We start from the raw sequence: 16393 nt of genomic DNA, 5'->3' as shown, positions 1-16393 counted from the left end.
TCTGGCTACTTGTGGGAAGAACAAGCTGAGGAAATTTTAGAGGTTGAAGAGTGGAAGGAAAAAGATAAGTTAGGAGGCTACTGCATCGAGACTCTGTGAGGGATGATGGTGTTATTGACTAGAGGGCAGAGGTGAGGATATGGGAAGCGATGAGATTCAGGATGTAGTCTGAGGGGGAGCTGACAGGATGTGCTGATGGATTAGATGATGCTGTGTAAGACAGACAGGAGGGGACATGACTACAAGATGTGTGTCCTTAGCTACTGAGGAGCAGTGCTGTGCCCTGAGGCAACAGCCTCTTTGGGGGAAGGGTAGGTTTGGCAGGAATACCTAAATGCATGTGATGTTTGAGATGACTCCTGCCCATCTTACTATCTATCCAGAGGGCATCTGAATACATAAAGTCAGTGTAAGGGAGATAGGGCTGGGAATATCGATTTTGTAGCCTACAGGGGTATATAAAACCATGGTCCTGGATGACATTAGAGAAAAAACAATAGAGCAAAAAGCTCTAAGACTGAACCCTGATGCTCATTTCTGAGGTTGGAAAGATGAGAAGGGGTGAACAGGAGCAGCTGAAGAGCAGCAGCCCTTGAGGAGGTGGGGAATCAGATGAATCTGGTGTCCCAGAAGTCAGGAAGGAACATGGCTATTGTACATCAGAACATAAGGATGGTAGGAGGCATTGAGGAGTGTGGTAGGAATGAAAATCTGACTAGAATGGGAGGTAAAGAAGGAAAGTCTAGATTTATGTGTGGAGTTTTATTTCCCCAGGGAGGAGAAAAATTGGGTAGTAGATAGTGTGAAGAATGATAGAAAGTTATTTATTAAATAACATATAACTTGGGAGATATTATAGCAAATCTGTGTGCTGATGAAAATGATTCAGTGTATGTTATACTATTAAATAGTTACAAAAGTCTGTAAGGTAGGTATTACCATATTTTTACACAGTTATGTTTGCAAGGGAGGGAGACTTGCCCAAGACAGCATCCAAATTGGAAGTGCTGAGAAGAAATTCCTGCTCCATTGAACTCTAAAAGGGAAATTTATCCACGTATGGATACATACCCATAATGTGCATAAAACTGTGTCTACCTCATGTCTAAATAAGGCAAGCTTAGATTCACAGTAACAAAGGGAGTATTTACCAGAATTTGGATTAAAGGCCAAATCTCCAAATCCCTTATTAGTTCAATGACATAGTTTTTTTTTTTTGTTTGTCTGTTTGTTGGTTGGTTTGATTGTTTTGTAATTTACATGTTGGAAAGAGCTTCACGTATTGGCTGGATACATGCACAGAACTCTTCAGAATCAAAGGGGTGGCCAGGAGAAGTTTCAGAAGAGAGTGGGTAGAGTGATTGGACCCAGACACCTAAAGGACATGGAATTTATTTAACCAGAATGTCTGAACGGAAACAAATGAAGGCAGAAGGAAGTTGAAAAATCTTGGTTGATCTAGTTCAAGGCTTTGAAGCAAAGAGTGAGGATTTGGACCTGCTTCTCTTTAGAGTGAAAGCAACTCTGAGATCAAAGCCAAAGGTGAAAAGAAAGGTTGACAGCAGCATTGAGAATTGATTGAAAAATGTTTTTGATGGAGGTAGGAAGTGACAAAAAGAAAGAGTAGATGTCAGCTCATTCTCCTGGCAAGTAATTACAATAATAACCCTATGCTAGTACTGCTAAAACCCAAAGGTTAGAGCCCATTATTACAACAGAGCTATTTTCACCTAAAAAATTCTGTTTTAATAAAAAACATTCATACTGGGGCCTCCCTGGTGGCGCAGTGGTTAAGAGTCCGCCTGCCGATGCAGGGGATACGGGTTCGTGCCCCGGTCTGGGAGGATCCCATATGCTGCGGAGTGGCTGGGCCCGTGAGCCATGGCCGCTGGGCCTGCGCATCCGGAGCCTGTGCTCCGCAACGGGAGAGGCCACAACAGTGAGAGGCCCACATACCGCAAAAAGAAAAAAAAAAAAAAATTCATACTGAAACTGTAACAACTCAAGTATTGCTATAACATAATAAAAAATATGCATGTGTTATTATGACAAAAACCTATTGCTGTAATTGGATAAATGACTCATATGCATCCTACTTTACTTATGGCATGTCAGTAGCATCATATTTTGCATAGGGAAATTCTACTTACTTCATAAAGTATGCTATTTTTTTAGGAATAACAAAAATTTGTTGATAAAAGGTGTCAAATAATTTTAACTTTATTTTAAATTGGTTGTCATAACTGAAATCTTTTAAAAAGTCAATCCAGGAGCTGAGAAATAACATTGAATTAGATCCTAGATATTAAGGAAGGGGCACACTTAAACTTCATCTCAAATATATCTCTCTATATTTATATATATATATGTAGATAGATATACACCATTATATAAAATATATTTTAATATATTAAAATATACAATAATCTATTTATATAAATTATATATGTGAATATATATATGCCCACAGACTGACAGAGACAACAGAAAAAATAAAAAAGCCTTTTTAATAATTTATTGAGGCTCAAAATGTTAAAAAAAAAATCAGAGTTGGAACCTTTTCTTAACAGAGGCTGCTAGAGCCCTGAGAACTGTCTCTTCTTACCCTGACTCCTGTCCCATGCCAGTGGAGGCGTATATAACCCAGTGTTGCATCTGGAGATGAGAGGATGTCACAACAGGGCCGGCTGTAAAAGATGAAAGGCTGAAGCCAAGAGGTGGCAGTAGAAGTGGGAGGTCAGACCCCTTCTCTGACATCACTGATCATTCTGATCACAAAGGAAAGGAATTCCTTGGGACACCAAAATAATATATTTGGAAATCAAAATAAAACTCATATGAGGATCAACGGCGACCAATTATGAAGTGGGAGGTAATGTATTCACATTCTACAAAATCACTCAAAATCCAACCATTATTTCAAAGCCCACATCAGATGGATCTCCTTCATGAGGCCTTGTCCAATCTTGCAATAGCTGTCTACTCGCAGCCCCGAATCCCCACAATACTTTCTACATACATTTAGGAAAGAAACATATTCTACTTTGTTATAATTTGATTTTTTCTTGTCTGATTTCCTCAACTAATCTTTAAGTTGTATGTGGCAAACACTGAAATGTGACCCAACATAGTTGATAAGTAAATGAAATAAAATTGGCTTAGCAAATAGAGTCAGGGTCCTTAGTGAGTTACTGTCACTGAGAGACAATGCTATCTTCCAGGTGATGAAAACATAATCAAACTAAATCAAACAAAAAATTTCACAATTTGTATGGAAACAGAAAAGACCCCGAATAGCCAAAGCAATATTCAGAAAGAAAAATGGAACTGGAGGAATCAGGCTCCCTGACTTCAGACTATACTACAAAGCTACAGTAATCAAGACAATATGCTACTGGAACAAAAACAAAAATATAGATCAATCAAACTATTTCAAATACATATTAATAAATGGTTGCACATTTTTAACTAAAAAAATATCTATAATTACATGCAGGACCATGAACACACAGTCTATTTTCCCTTTAATAGGATTCACTTGTAAGGATGTTACAATTTGGTGTATATTAGCTGTTCAGACATAACCTAGTTATTTAGTGGTAAACTTTTTAAAGTATTCAATTCTTTTTTATTGAAATACAGTGATTTACAATGCTGTATTAGTTTCAGGTATATAGCAAAGTGATTCAGTTATAAATATATATATAATATATATACATTTTATTTTTCTTATTATTTTCCATTATATAGGTTGTTACATGATATTGAATATAGTTCCCTGTGCTATACAGTAGGTCCTTATTGTTTATCTATTTTATACATAGTAGTGTATATCTGTTAGTCCCAAACTCCTAATTTATCCCTTTTCCCTTTGGTAACCATATGTTTGTTTTCTACTCAATTCTTTTGAATCAACCTGTGTAAGCCATGGGTTGCTGAATTCTGCCTTGTGTACATGTCACCTCATTTAATTACTGGGTGAAAGTAATACACTACTAAGCAACATGTTTTGTTTTTTGAGCCATCAGTTATGAGTTTAAATTTGGACCCTGGAATTTATCAGCTATGCAATTTAGGGTAAGTTAATTAACTTTCCTAGGCTTAAGTCTTTTCCTTTGTAAAATGAGGACTATATCTCATAGGACTGTTGAGAAGATGACATGTGATGACATTTGTGAAGTGCTGATTAAAGGGTTGCCTCTGTCATCATCATCGTCATCCTCCTCTTCATCATGATCAGCTGAATTCCTGGTTTTAGCTTTAACTATAGGAAACCAGAGTGAAAAAACTCAAATCATTTACACACTTGTTACTTTAGGGAATTAATTCAAAGTCACAGACAAGGGGTTGAACAGATTATTTACATCTCTTTGCCTGACTATGAAACATGGTGGAGGCCACTTCATGTAACAACACAGATAACGTCAAAAGAAAGGAATTAAATCAACATTTATTAAAATGTCTACTGTGTATATAAATATATTAAAATAAAAAATAATGAAATATAATGTTATTAAACAAGTGGGTGGAGGAGTGGTGCAGGGAAGAGGAGAGAGTGAATGTGGATAGAAAAGGATTTCTCTATCAAATGCTTCATTTTTTTGTGAGATTTAAAGTGTAATACACAAGCTTTTCCAAAAACAAAAAATACAGTAAATGGCTATCAGAGGACAATAATTTTTTGAAAAGCCTTCAGTTTCAAGTGAGTTATTTTTGAAACTAAATGATTCTATTTCCAATTAATTTGGAAATCATACTGAGATATCATACGAATATCACTGTGTTGCACAGGCTTTGAATCAAATAAAACTGGGCTGGAACCCTGACTTGCCATTTATCAGATCAGTGATCTTGGGAACGTTACTCAAACTTTCTCAGGGTCAGTGTCCTTATTTATGAAAGAAAGACAATATTAGTATCGGTCTCATGGAATAGTTGTGGAGATTACATAAAGCAGGTGAAATTCCTAAATATACCTGACACTTTCAGTTCCCTACTTGAAGGATTAACTGCTAAGGAAACTGCAGTGTAAGCAACTAGAAAGCCAGAGAGAGAAACAAATGTTTTGTGACACTGGGCCATCAGCAGTGCAGAGCTGCTATCCCAGTGAGAAGGGACACAAAGACAGATACGGCCCAGCTCACTACCTGTAGGATTTGGGACTGCAGCACTGGGAAGAAACAGTAAACAAAGCCTAGAAGTCTAATAAGTTGGACAGACAGAGATCAAAGTTTAGGAAGGCTGAGAATTTGCAGGGCAGAATGCTGGAGAGAAGAGAGCTGCACAGAGAGAGATCTTGAGATACACAGAGGCTATCTTGAACCTACGGGCGAATATTCATATGTGCACATGTGGGGTTCACAATTCCCAAAACTCACAGACTTGGGATAGTTTGCATTCCCACTAGACAGAGTGGAGAGACCTCATAACACATGGGGCATCTGGTAGAGTTATTAGAAGACAATAGCTATCATAACGAGGCTAAATTAATCCTAGAATTATGGCTACTCTGGACCCCAGCAGCAAGGCTTAAAAGCAGACCTTAAAAGGATCAGATTGATCCCAAGTAACTACTTGCCTGTATAAATTCCAGCATTCTTTCAGGGAATATTATAAAATCCAGCACCTAACAACAAAACATTGCAGTGTCCGGGATCTAATTAAAAAACTACCAGCTGTGCACAAAGTAGAATATAAATCAATCAATTGAAGAATAGCCAGAAATGTCAAACATGATGAAATTAACAGGCAAGAATGTTTAGCTACCATTACAAACATGCTCCATATGTTCAAGGAAGCAGAGGAAAACATGACCTTGATGAGCAGAGAAATGAATGTTGAAAAGTCCCAAGTGAAATATATGGAGAAGTAAAATATATCTTAAATAAAATCACACTGATGGGATTAACAGCATAGACTCTACAGGAAAAAAAGGCAGTGACTAAAGGACAGAGCAATCAGAACTATCCACGGTTGAGCTCATAGAGAAAAAAATGCACAGAACACCGTGATCTGCAGGACAACATCAAGTGACCCAACACGGAAAAAACTGGAATTGCACATTCAGGCAAGGAGGTAATGAGGACAGTTAAAGCAAAAGCTGAGAAGTTTTAGAAAGCTGGAGGTGACTAAACGGTGACTCAGGGAAAAGGCAAGTGAGGGCTGAGAATAGGGGAAGAGACAATTGATGCCATTAGCCCTTCCTTAGTACAGAGATGGGCCATAACCTCCTCAAAATTAGGTTAAAGTACTCAAGTGCAATTTGACACAATACTAAAAAATGTACTTTTATTCATATGTACATTGTATCTTTTTCTGTCACTTTTTTTGGGAGGGTGGGGGCAGAAACCATAATTAAACCCACAGTGGCTTCAGCACCATCAGTGGTGTGTCCTTGGCATTCATGTGAATATCCCTTAATTATGTAGTTCATCACTGTCTTAAGTCCTTTATGGAATGAAGTTGGGTATAAATAGATAGTTCTCAAGAGTAAAGTATCTACAAAAATTTAAGGCATTCATTCGATCATAAGAAGCCTGTGGTGAAAACACACAGAATTATAAATCCACTAAGAAGTGAAGTGACACAAAGAGTCAGATATAGGCACAGCTAACAACTAGGAACAAAGGTGCAGAGTACCTATGGCAGGATAAGGAGAGCAGCATTTCAGGACAGTGGAACCACACAGGTGGTGTTTCTACACAGCATTCACATCTCCATACGTCAATCATGGTGATCAGTTTGCCTTAAACTAGCATTTGGAACATCAGGTTGTTTTCCCATTTTAACTATGGATTCATGCTTAGAGAAGATTAGGTGCAACTGAGAAGAAATGCGTATCTGCCTCAGAGGACATTGATTAAGGTGTAAAAACATTCCCAGATCCATACATAGGAATAACATGAAATATTCCCAGGTAGCAATTGTTATTAAGAGGTCCGCTCCAAAGAAGGGGTGGTGTCTGTAGGCCACTGTGAGTTGTTACAAGCATAATGAATCCTCCAGGATTCTGAAGAGACACGACTTAATCAAGATACCCAAATACAGGCATGTGCATTGTACTGTTGACAACAAGTCAACGTCACCAAATACTTCATTTACTAAAAGGGCCTTTGCAAAAATTTTTTGGGGGAAGCATTGGGTATGTGAATGATTTTAAGTCACTGAGTAATTCTTTAAAAAGGTTCAACAGGATTAGATATTTGAATATAAGCCTTGCCCTAATAATATGATTTTGAACATTCAGTTTGGGATTTCACTGTGATTCGGTTCTTGCACTGAAAAATGCATCACCTTCCTTCTAGCTTCCTGGTTAAAATCATGATTTCTAAGACTAAGAAGCACAATTTCCTTTCTAACCTTGTATTTTTCATGATAATTTAGGGGAAAAAAAAGAAATTTGAGAAACATATTATGACAGGTAATCATTTGCAAACACACAACTCTTTCAATGCCTGCCATGTTCAGCTTCATTTTATAGCATCTGTCTTGGCAATATAAATTTTGCTTGGCTGCAGGGAAGTGTGGTGCTGTACAGTGAAGAAAAAACAATCATGACAACTGAAAACTAAAGTACAGTGTGTGTGTGTGTGTGTGTGTAGTTCAGAATAGAGAAGCTCTTTATGGTATTATTTTGGTTGTCACCTTGTCTTTTTTCACAGCAGAGAAATGCCACAAGAGGAAAGAGACAACTGTCACATCTAAGAGGGTCGCCAAACAATCTCAAACCTGTCCCAAAGGATCACCCTCACCAGTTGCACAAAACAAATCAATTTGGTTCAGAATATGCAGATGGATCGTGTCAGTAATATTTGCTATTATAAAAGCTGTGGTTTTCTAAACAAAAACCTATATTACTTTAATTAAAGTAGTAGCACAGGCATAATGTAGATTATATACAATATTGTGACTGTTTAAAATCAAACTAGTTTATTCATACTTCTGAAAACTCTGACTTTTATGTCACTTTTCAAAACAATCACTTGAAATATGTGTTAAAAATATTAAAGCTTGGGCTTCCCTGGTGGTGCAGTGGTTGAGAGTCCGCCTGCCGATGCAGGGGACACGGGTTCGTGCCCCGGTCCGGGAAGATCCCACATGCCACGGAGCGGCTAGGCCCGTGAGCCATGGCCGCTGAACCTGCACATCCGGAGCCTGTGCTCCGCAACGGGAGAGGCCACAGCAGTGAGAGGCTCGCGTACCGCAAAAAAAAAAAAATTAAATTGTGTGTTTTCTGTAAACTAGAGCATGGACAAAATCCAAACTTTTAAAAGTATACATCTGTACCTTCAAAATCAAGTCAAATTTACTTAATGTTTTATTTTTCAGTGCATTTTGGTAGATCAATTTAAGTACATTTGGAATCCTTCAAATGTGCAATTTTCAGTTAAGTATATTTAAAGAAATAACCCTAGTGTATTCACCTGTCTTATCATTCAGTTAACATTCAAATTAACCATTTGAATTGTAACACATCTTGTGTTATTGATTATTTAAAGATGACATAAAATGAAATAAGTAAGACATTTGATTTGGAGGCAATATGTAGAAATTGCCTATGGTAATCAATATCGGTAATAAAAAAGCATCCAGATGATTTAAAAATAAATATATGACATTACTCTACGTTGGATTTTGTATAAATAATGTAGGGATGTAAGGGGAGCAAAAGAGGATCATGTGTGGGGGGTTGATAGGCACAAATAACAGTCATAAAAATTTACTGCCAATCACCCCATTAGATGGAAGTGTACTCTTTCATTAGAGAGTCTTAAAGGAGAGTAACTCTAACCAGGATTATTTGTGTGTTATCTGGTTTGAAAACAGCACACATTTGGAAGAGATGATTACCAAACCCTTTCCATAAATACATTCTGTAACGCATCATTGTAGAGCTGTTGGTTTGACTATTTTGACTGACTTAAAAGTCAGTATAACCAAGAGTACACAAACACGTGACCTCATATATCAATACACATTTTACTGTATAAAATAGTTACATGATTTTAATTCACAATGCTCTGATATAAAATTCCAATAAATACAAAAACTAAGAAAGCAAGAAAAAGTAGAGTAGCCAATAAGGAAATGCGCATGGAAAAGATGAAAATGTATAAGAAGAGCTTGCTTGGTTGTTAAAAGCACAAATCCAGGTGCTAATCCTGGCATCTTTGGCACAGGAAGTGCCATGGATAAGAGCACGAATGCCGCAGATAATCATAATAAATAATTCTAGTATGACAAAAAATACTAGAATTGAATATAAAATTTAATTATGAACCAAGGCAATAAATCTAATTAATTTAGCAAGCAACGCTTTTGGAGTTGCTTTTCTCAGTTTCTAATTTTGAGAATGAGTAGGGCCAGGTGCTTTGCTGTGCTGGGACCTAATATACAGGCAGTGGTTCTAGGAGATGCTTTTTACTTACTTCTACATGTAAGTTACTGAACACTGTGGCTGAGGCTGCTAGCTTGTTTTACCAGCACACATTTTTCTCCTTCTTCCTTAGTGAGTAATAAAATATTTGAGGTGGTAAAATACCCCCTACATCACTATAGTTCCCAGTTTCCCTTGCAGCTAGAAGGCATCATTGACGTATTTCTGTCCAGTGACATGTAAGCAGGTAAGAGTTTCATGTCTATTAAACTCAAATACAAAGGATAAAGACAGCTGATGCCAACTCTTATCTGCCATTCCCTTTTCCTCTATTTCTTGTTTGGAATATGAATTTGATGGATGATACTCTAGAAAATGACTTGGACCAGGAGGTGACCTTGAGAAGAAAAAAAAAGTAGGGACTAAGGGCAATGGGGCAGAAAGAAGGAGAGAAACTGTATCGTTGATGTCAGTAGTTATGCATATGGGCCTTGGACTACCTACCGCCAAACTTCTACTAGAGAGAAAAATACACTTTATCGTGTTTAAGCCACTGTAATTTTTGATCTCTGTTTCTAGCAGCTGAATGCAATTCCTGATACAAGTAGCCATGTGAATCAGACATCAAGGGCAAACAGGATATATCTGAAGAAAATAAGAAAGCAAGTAATCAAATGCAGTAAAGCATTATGCATGTTATTCAAGAAGTAGCACAGGGTATAATGAGCCTGTCCAGGAGAAAACTGTTCATTCTATTTGCATAGGTTTGTTTCTCAGAGGGGGTGAAGCTTGGATCGAGTCTTGAAACATGAGGAAGCATTCGATTCAACAAAGTAGGAGTGAAGAGAGGGGCTGTAGCCTAACCAGGCAAAGAGAGCTCATGGGAAAAAGCACACGGAGGCATGAGTAACTTTAGATGACTCCAATCAAATTGGCATTAGTCACTAGGTTCAAAAATATACAATTTAGTACAAAATGGATGGTGTATTTGATTGAATAAGACATTATAAAAGTTATCTGGCTCATTTAAAGAAATCTACTTTTCCTTTCTACTTAATTTGCCTAAAAGTGGTTTAAGCTTAAGAGGGAAAAGGAAGGAGCCGGTTATGGATCTTGTCATCACAATCTCTTTCTCAAATTGCAGATGTTTAATATCCTATCTTGACCATTTTACCATCCACATGTTGAAGGAGGTGAGCAAAGTGCACTGAGAGAGAACCTTAAAAGCAACCTTTAGAAAAGTACAAATCTCTGATACATTAATATTCTCTCATCATGATAAAAACAGCATAAAATATGGAAGATGGATTTTAATATTCATGATTTACATTTTTCAAAAGATTGGAGAGATATCAAATGTAATAAGATAACAAGAAAGCACTTTGCAGAGGTGTTCAAAGTACCTTGCACCATTAATGAATTCTTATAATATTCTTGTGAGAAAGAAAAAAGGCAGAAATTATTCACCAAAATTGCGGACAGGACCAACGGCAGAAAGATGCTGTCAGAGGTCATCTGATGTAACCATATCGTGCTCCATGCCTTCAGGGAACTGGCATATGGATTCTGGCTTTACTACAATGTCTCTGAGAAGCGGCTCACAGACAGGAGGCTGTGGTGCTGCCGGCACAGGTCCAAGGTCACAATGAACACGCGCCCAAGGGGCTCCACCACTGCAGAAATGCACAGCAGCTTACACAGCTGATTTCACGCATGCTTGGCATGAAATCTGATTTTGCTAAAGTTGGGAAAGCCAATGCCCCACTTGTGCCCCTGACCCTCAACTTAAGCTCTGCACAGGCAGAGTTTCCCTGTCACTGAAGCCTGACCTAGGACAAAGGGACAGTAACCATCCTCATGGGAACCGTGCTGTAACCACTCTCACAGATTTCATTTCACTGACTCATTTATGATGGTAATAGTAATAGTAAACACTTGTTGGCACATACTATGTGACAGGTATTTTTCTAAATACAATCAATTTAGTTATTCATTTACTCCTGGCATTAAACTTACTAGCTTGACATTCCAGATGAGAAACTGAGGCACGTTTCAGTAACTAACGCAAGGACACATACTTAACAAGGGGCTAAAGCAAGATGTAAACTAAGACAGTCCGGTTTTAGACTCCAGGATTCCAATACTACTACCTAAGAAATAATTTAGACCACAAATAGGCTCTCTTTTTCTTAGAATTTATGAGCAAGTATGTTCCTATGGCTCAGGTTCAGTCAGGAGTTTCTTTCACCCCATGGTATATTTGTCTTGTCTCCAACTGCCCTAAATGAGGACAGTCATGTACAATGACACCTGATGGAAATGTATCCCTTTAAACCTAATTTTAAATAACCTTTATTAGAAAAATATTTGATTCAAATTCCATAATTTGAATCTCATTTTTATATTTATACACTCTTTCTCTAGTTTGGTTAATGAATCCTTGTGGAGTGTGTAACTGTGGTCTCTCTCCTACTCTAACCCTCCACATTTCCACTCCCAGTGGCTGACATGTCGCTGTCCTGGCCTGTATGCAACCACTTCCTTTGCTTCCATCAAGTGTCATTTTAAATGGTGTCTCCTCAGAACGCCCTTCACTGGGCTCCCTGTCCAAACCACCCCATCATTCATTTCCTTATCATCTCATCCTGATTATTCCCTCTATAACATCTATCTCAGTTTCTAAATACTGTATTTATTTTGTGTCTCCCTCATTCAACCCTTGACTTTATAAATTCCTTGATGACGGGGACAATGTTTACTTTGCTTTGCTCACACTTTGCTCACTTGATGCCCCAAACACTGTCTAGTGCACGGCAGTTAATCACAATGCCTTGATGAATAGATCAAGATTCTTATGGTTTCTCACAAGAAACAGCACCCAGGCAAGGACTGACTTGAAGAATAAGTAAGAGTTGTTGGGGAAACACACACTTAGATTGCTCTCCGAGTCCCAGCTGCATACATTTCACTGCTGTCAGGGCAGCCCTAGCTGACTACCACGGCCCAGCGGAACCCACTCCCTTATTCTCTGAATGGGCTCCTCCCTGCCTTAATGAATGGCACCCTCACACACTCAGATACCCAAACCAGAAACCCAGTCACCCTGGACTGTTACCTCACCATCAGTCCCCACGCTCAGTCACCAAGCCTTGACAATTCTACCGTGACTGCACATTTTTATAATCACTGACTTACCCAATCTTTGGTCTTTCCACATCCCTTCATGAAACTTTGGCTTCAGCCATGCTGAACCACTTCCACTTTCCCATCCCGCAAATCTCAGGTGTCCAGGTTCTGCTGAAAGCTATTCTGCTTTTTGTTTCTTTTATACCTATTCAGTATAAATAATCTCAGCTCATTCTTCAAAATTCACTGCAGAGATTTTTTTTAAACCTCCACTCACACCACCCAGGCTGACTTAGGTGCCTTTTCTTTCTAGTTCCATGAATTACATTCATGTCTCTTTTTTTTTTTTTTTTTTTTTTTTTTTTGCTGTACGCGGGCCTCTCACTGCTGTGGCCTCTCCCGTTGCGGAGTACAGGCTCCGGACACACAGGCTCCGCGGCCATGGCTCGCGGGCCCAGCCGCTCCGCGGCATGTGGGATCTTCCGGGATCGGGGCACGAACCCGTGTCCCCTGCATCGGCAGGCGGACTCTCAACCACTGCGCCACCAGGGAAGCCCCCTACATTCATGTCTCTTTGATCACACTAATGACTAGACCATCCTAGTTGTCTCTAACTTGTTTTGAGTTTCATGTGAACGCAGCCAGTGTCTTTCAACTCATACTACCTGGGGCTGGGACAGTGACTGATGCATAGCTGTACTCGAGGTTAGTTCAAATAAATGGTACAGTTCACCTGGTAAGAATCACTTCATTAGATCAACTGAATGTCTCAGGTGTATTATAAATGGAATTGTAAGAGGAGATGAAGATTGGAAGAAATGGGCCTTTGCAAACGGATCAACTGAATCAACCCTGGAAGTCAATGAATTGCGTACCATCATGTAATAGTGATAGATTTAGAAAATAGCTTTTGTTGAAAAAAAATGTGTTAATCGTGTACACAAATAAATAAAACTTAGTTTCCTCCCTCAGGAGATTATAATGTCATTGGGGAAACATATCAAATGGCTATAAAACAAGGCAGAATTAAATAAATGTTTAAAGGTGCAACAAGGTATGCATTACAAAAATGTAGAGGATAGGACTATCATTCTCCATTTGAACATTCCAAGGATAATACCAACACAATGACCCAATATAGAACTCATCATTTTTGCCCCAAATAGTCTACCTCCTATACCCTCTTTCTTATTCTATCTTTACTCATAAATTCTTTATTCACATTGCAACATTGGTCTTTTTCCCATTTACTTGTGATAAATCTAATCTGAATAACAATGTCACTGATACGACTTGCATTTTTAAATAATTAATTTTTCTATGTTTTCGTCTTCTATTTTTTCCTTCTGTCTGTGTGTGGTCTTCCATTGTATGGCTGTACCATTGTTTGTTTATCCCCTCACTACTTGAAGGACATTTGGGCTGTTTTCTGTTGTTGGCTATTATGAATAAAGCTGCTTTAAGCTGAACGTATAAATTTGGTGTGAATGTAAGTTTGCATTTCCCTTGGGTCAACGTTCAGGAGTGAGGATGCTGGGTCATCTGGTAAGTGTATGTCTACATGACTCTGCCGCTTTGCATTCCCAACAGCAGTTCCAGTTGCTCCATATACTTGTCAGTTGTTTTTTTGTTATTGCTGTTCTAATAGCTGTATAGTGTTACCTCATGGTGGTTTTAATTTGCACTTCCCTACTAACTGATAATGTTGAGTATCTTCTCATGAACTCACTTGCTACCTTTGTATCTTTGGTAAGGTGTTTACTTAAGCATTTTATTCATTTTTAAATGGTTCAATTTTTTTCCTTACTTTTATATTCAGAGTTCTTCACATATTCTGGATAAAATTCCTTTATCAGATGTGATTTGTGAATATTTTCTCCCAGTCTGCAGTCTATTTTTTCAGGCTTTTAGTATCTCTTGAGGATGAGTAGTTATTAATTTTAATGGAGTCTAATTTACCATTTTTTTAAAATGGATTGTGCTTTTGGTGTCATCTTTGCCTAACCTAAGGTCTCAAAAATATTCTCTTATGTTTTATATTCTCTTAGAAGTTTTATAGTTTTAGGTGTTCATTTAAGCCCATAATCCACTTTGAGAGTTAATACTTCCATATAGTGCAAGGTATGGATCAAAATAGTAGTAGTAGTAGTAGTTGTTGTTGTTGTTTTCTTGTTGTTGTTCTTTTTTTGCATATAGCTAACCAATTGTTTCAGCACCTTTTGTTAAACCACTATGTAAAATAATTTTATATCAAAGTATATCAGTAGCCTCTTAAAATTTTAATTAAAAGGTAATTTATATGCATTATAAAAATTAGAAGATGAATATAAACAAAAAGTAGAAGGCAAAAGTTATAACAAGCAGTGGGAATTGATTTTGCTGTATATATTCCCACTATGTTTCTTAACATAAAGATAAGCAACTAGAGATTCAGAGATTGAATAGCACTCCTTGGGTCACTCAAGTCAGTGGCAGTGCTAAGAAGTGATTCCAGACAGTGTGACTTCACATCACATTGCTAGTTCAATGAACAATAATTAGTTAGTAGAAAACCTCACTCAGAAAGATTATACAGATGAAAATGATAAAAAGGAAAAGTAAAATGGGTTGAACAAAAATCTACTTGGTCACCTGAACTAGAGCCCTAACCACTCACTTTCACCACTAACATTTATCAATTACCAGCTTATGTTAATGTTACATCCTGAATTTCTTTTAGGTGTCTCCTTTCTATTAACTGACCTTTCCATTAACTGTTTTATTTGAGGTTCTCCATCACCTAAAAGATTCCAAGAGTGTCTTAACTGCCCTTCAGTCTTGACATTCCTAAATAGAGTTGCCAGCTAAAAAAAAGGAAGGTCAACTGAATCTGAAATCAGACAAACAACAAATAATGTTTTGGTGTAAGTACAATACAAATATTGCATGGGACATACTTATATTAAAAATAGTACTTATTATTTACCTGAAATACCAACCTGAGTGTCTTGTGTTATTACTCACTAAATCTGGTAACACTGCCCCTAACTCTGTCTGCTAGGGAAACCAGAGTGGCAATGAATGAATGAATGAACAAATAAATAAATGAATGAGTAAGCAAATGAACATACCCTGATATTGGGTAAATGGTAATCATGAAAGGTGCATGGAAAATAATGTATTTGGGTTGAGTCCTTGAAGGATGAATAGAATTTAATTTGATGAAGGGAGAAACCAAAGGCAAAATCAAATTAACCCCTGAAAAATTTAAAAACTCTTATTTTATAGCTCAATGATGGTCAGGCTAATATTTTTATGTGTTTACTTTTAGTACACTTGCTGCTGAAATAAATATATTTTCCTAGGATTTCATGTTATTGGAGCCAAACCATTTTTATTTACATCAGCAAAGCCATTTAAATGTATTTGCCCTATTTGACCACTGGCACCTCAAAAACAGCATCTAGGTCAGCTTGAAGTGCTTTTTGCCCTCCATAAAAGTTGTATTAGCCCAGACTCCAAGGGCTAAGGTGATTCCATTATACTGTGATCTTGGATTTTTGCTCTGACTTGGCCATATTTCTGGTATCCACTGCATCCAGCTTTGTAGACAAACACACCTGATGGGCAATAAACACTTCACCGGCTTTGGTGAAGAAACACATTTGCACCTTTTTTTTCAGTAAGACTTAAGGCTACAATTGAGTGAAAGTATGAGGATAAACATGAAAGGACTAATACATGATGGGATAAGTTAGCATAGTACCAACCCATCAATTTTAGTTTTCAGAACTTAATCAAGTATTCAGGCTTTTCCCTGTAAATCCCATTGGTCATTAGTTTTTAATCACTAATTAGAAGAGAGATCAGATTAAATTTCCAGCGGGGAAAACTCCCTGCAGCCTTCCTGTA

General features: G+C 37.7%; 1 protein-coding gene across 4 annotated transcripts in view; it reads right to left on the bottom strand.

The window, feature by feature from the left end:
• PRKN (parkin RBR E3 ubiquitin protein ligase) overlaps positions 1 to 16393 on the bottom strand; it is a 1298589-nt gene that overhangs the window by 725554 nt on the left and 556642 nt on the right. The window lies entirely within an intron of this gene.

Source organism: Mesoplodon densirostris, chromosome 12, assembly GCF_025265405.1.
Source record: "Mesoplodon densirostris isolate mMesDen1 chromosome 12, mMesDen1 primary haplotype, whole genome shotgun sequence".
Lineage (NCBI taxonomy): Eukaryota > Metazoa > Chordata > Mammalia > Artiodactyla > Ziphiidae > Mesoplodon > Mesoplodon densirostris.
This window is presented reverse-complemented; position numbering and strand designations above follow the sequence as displayed.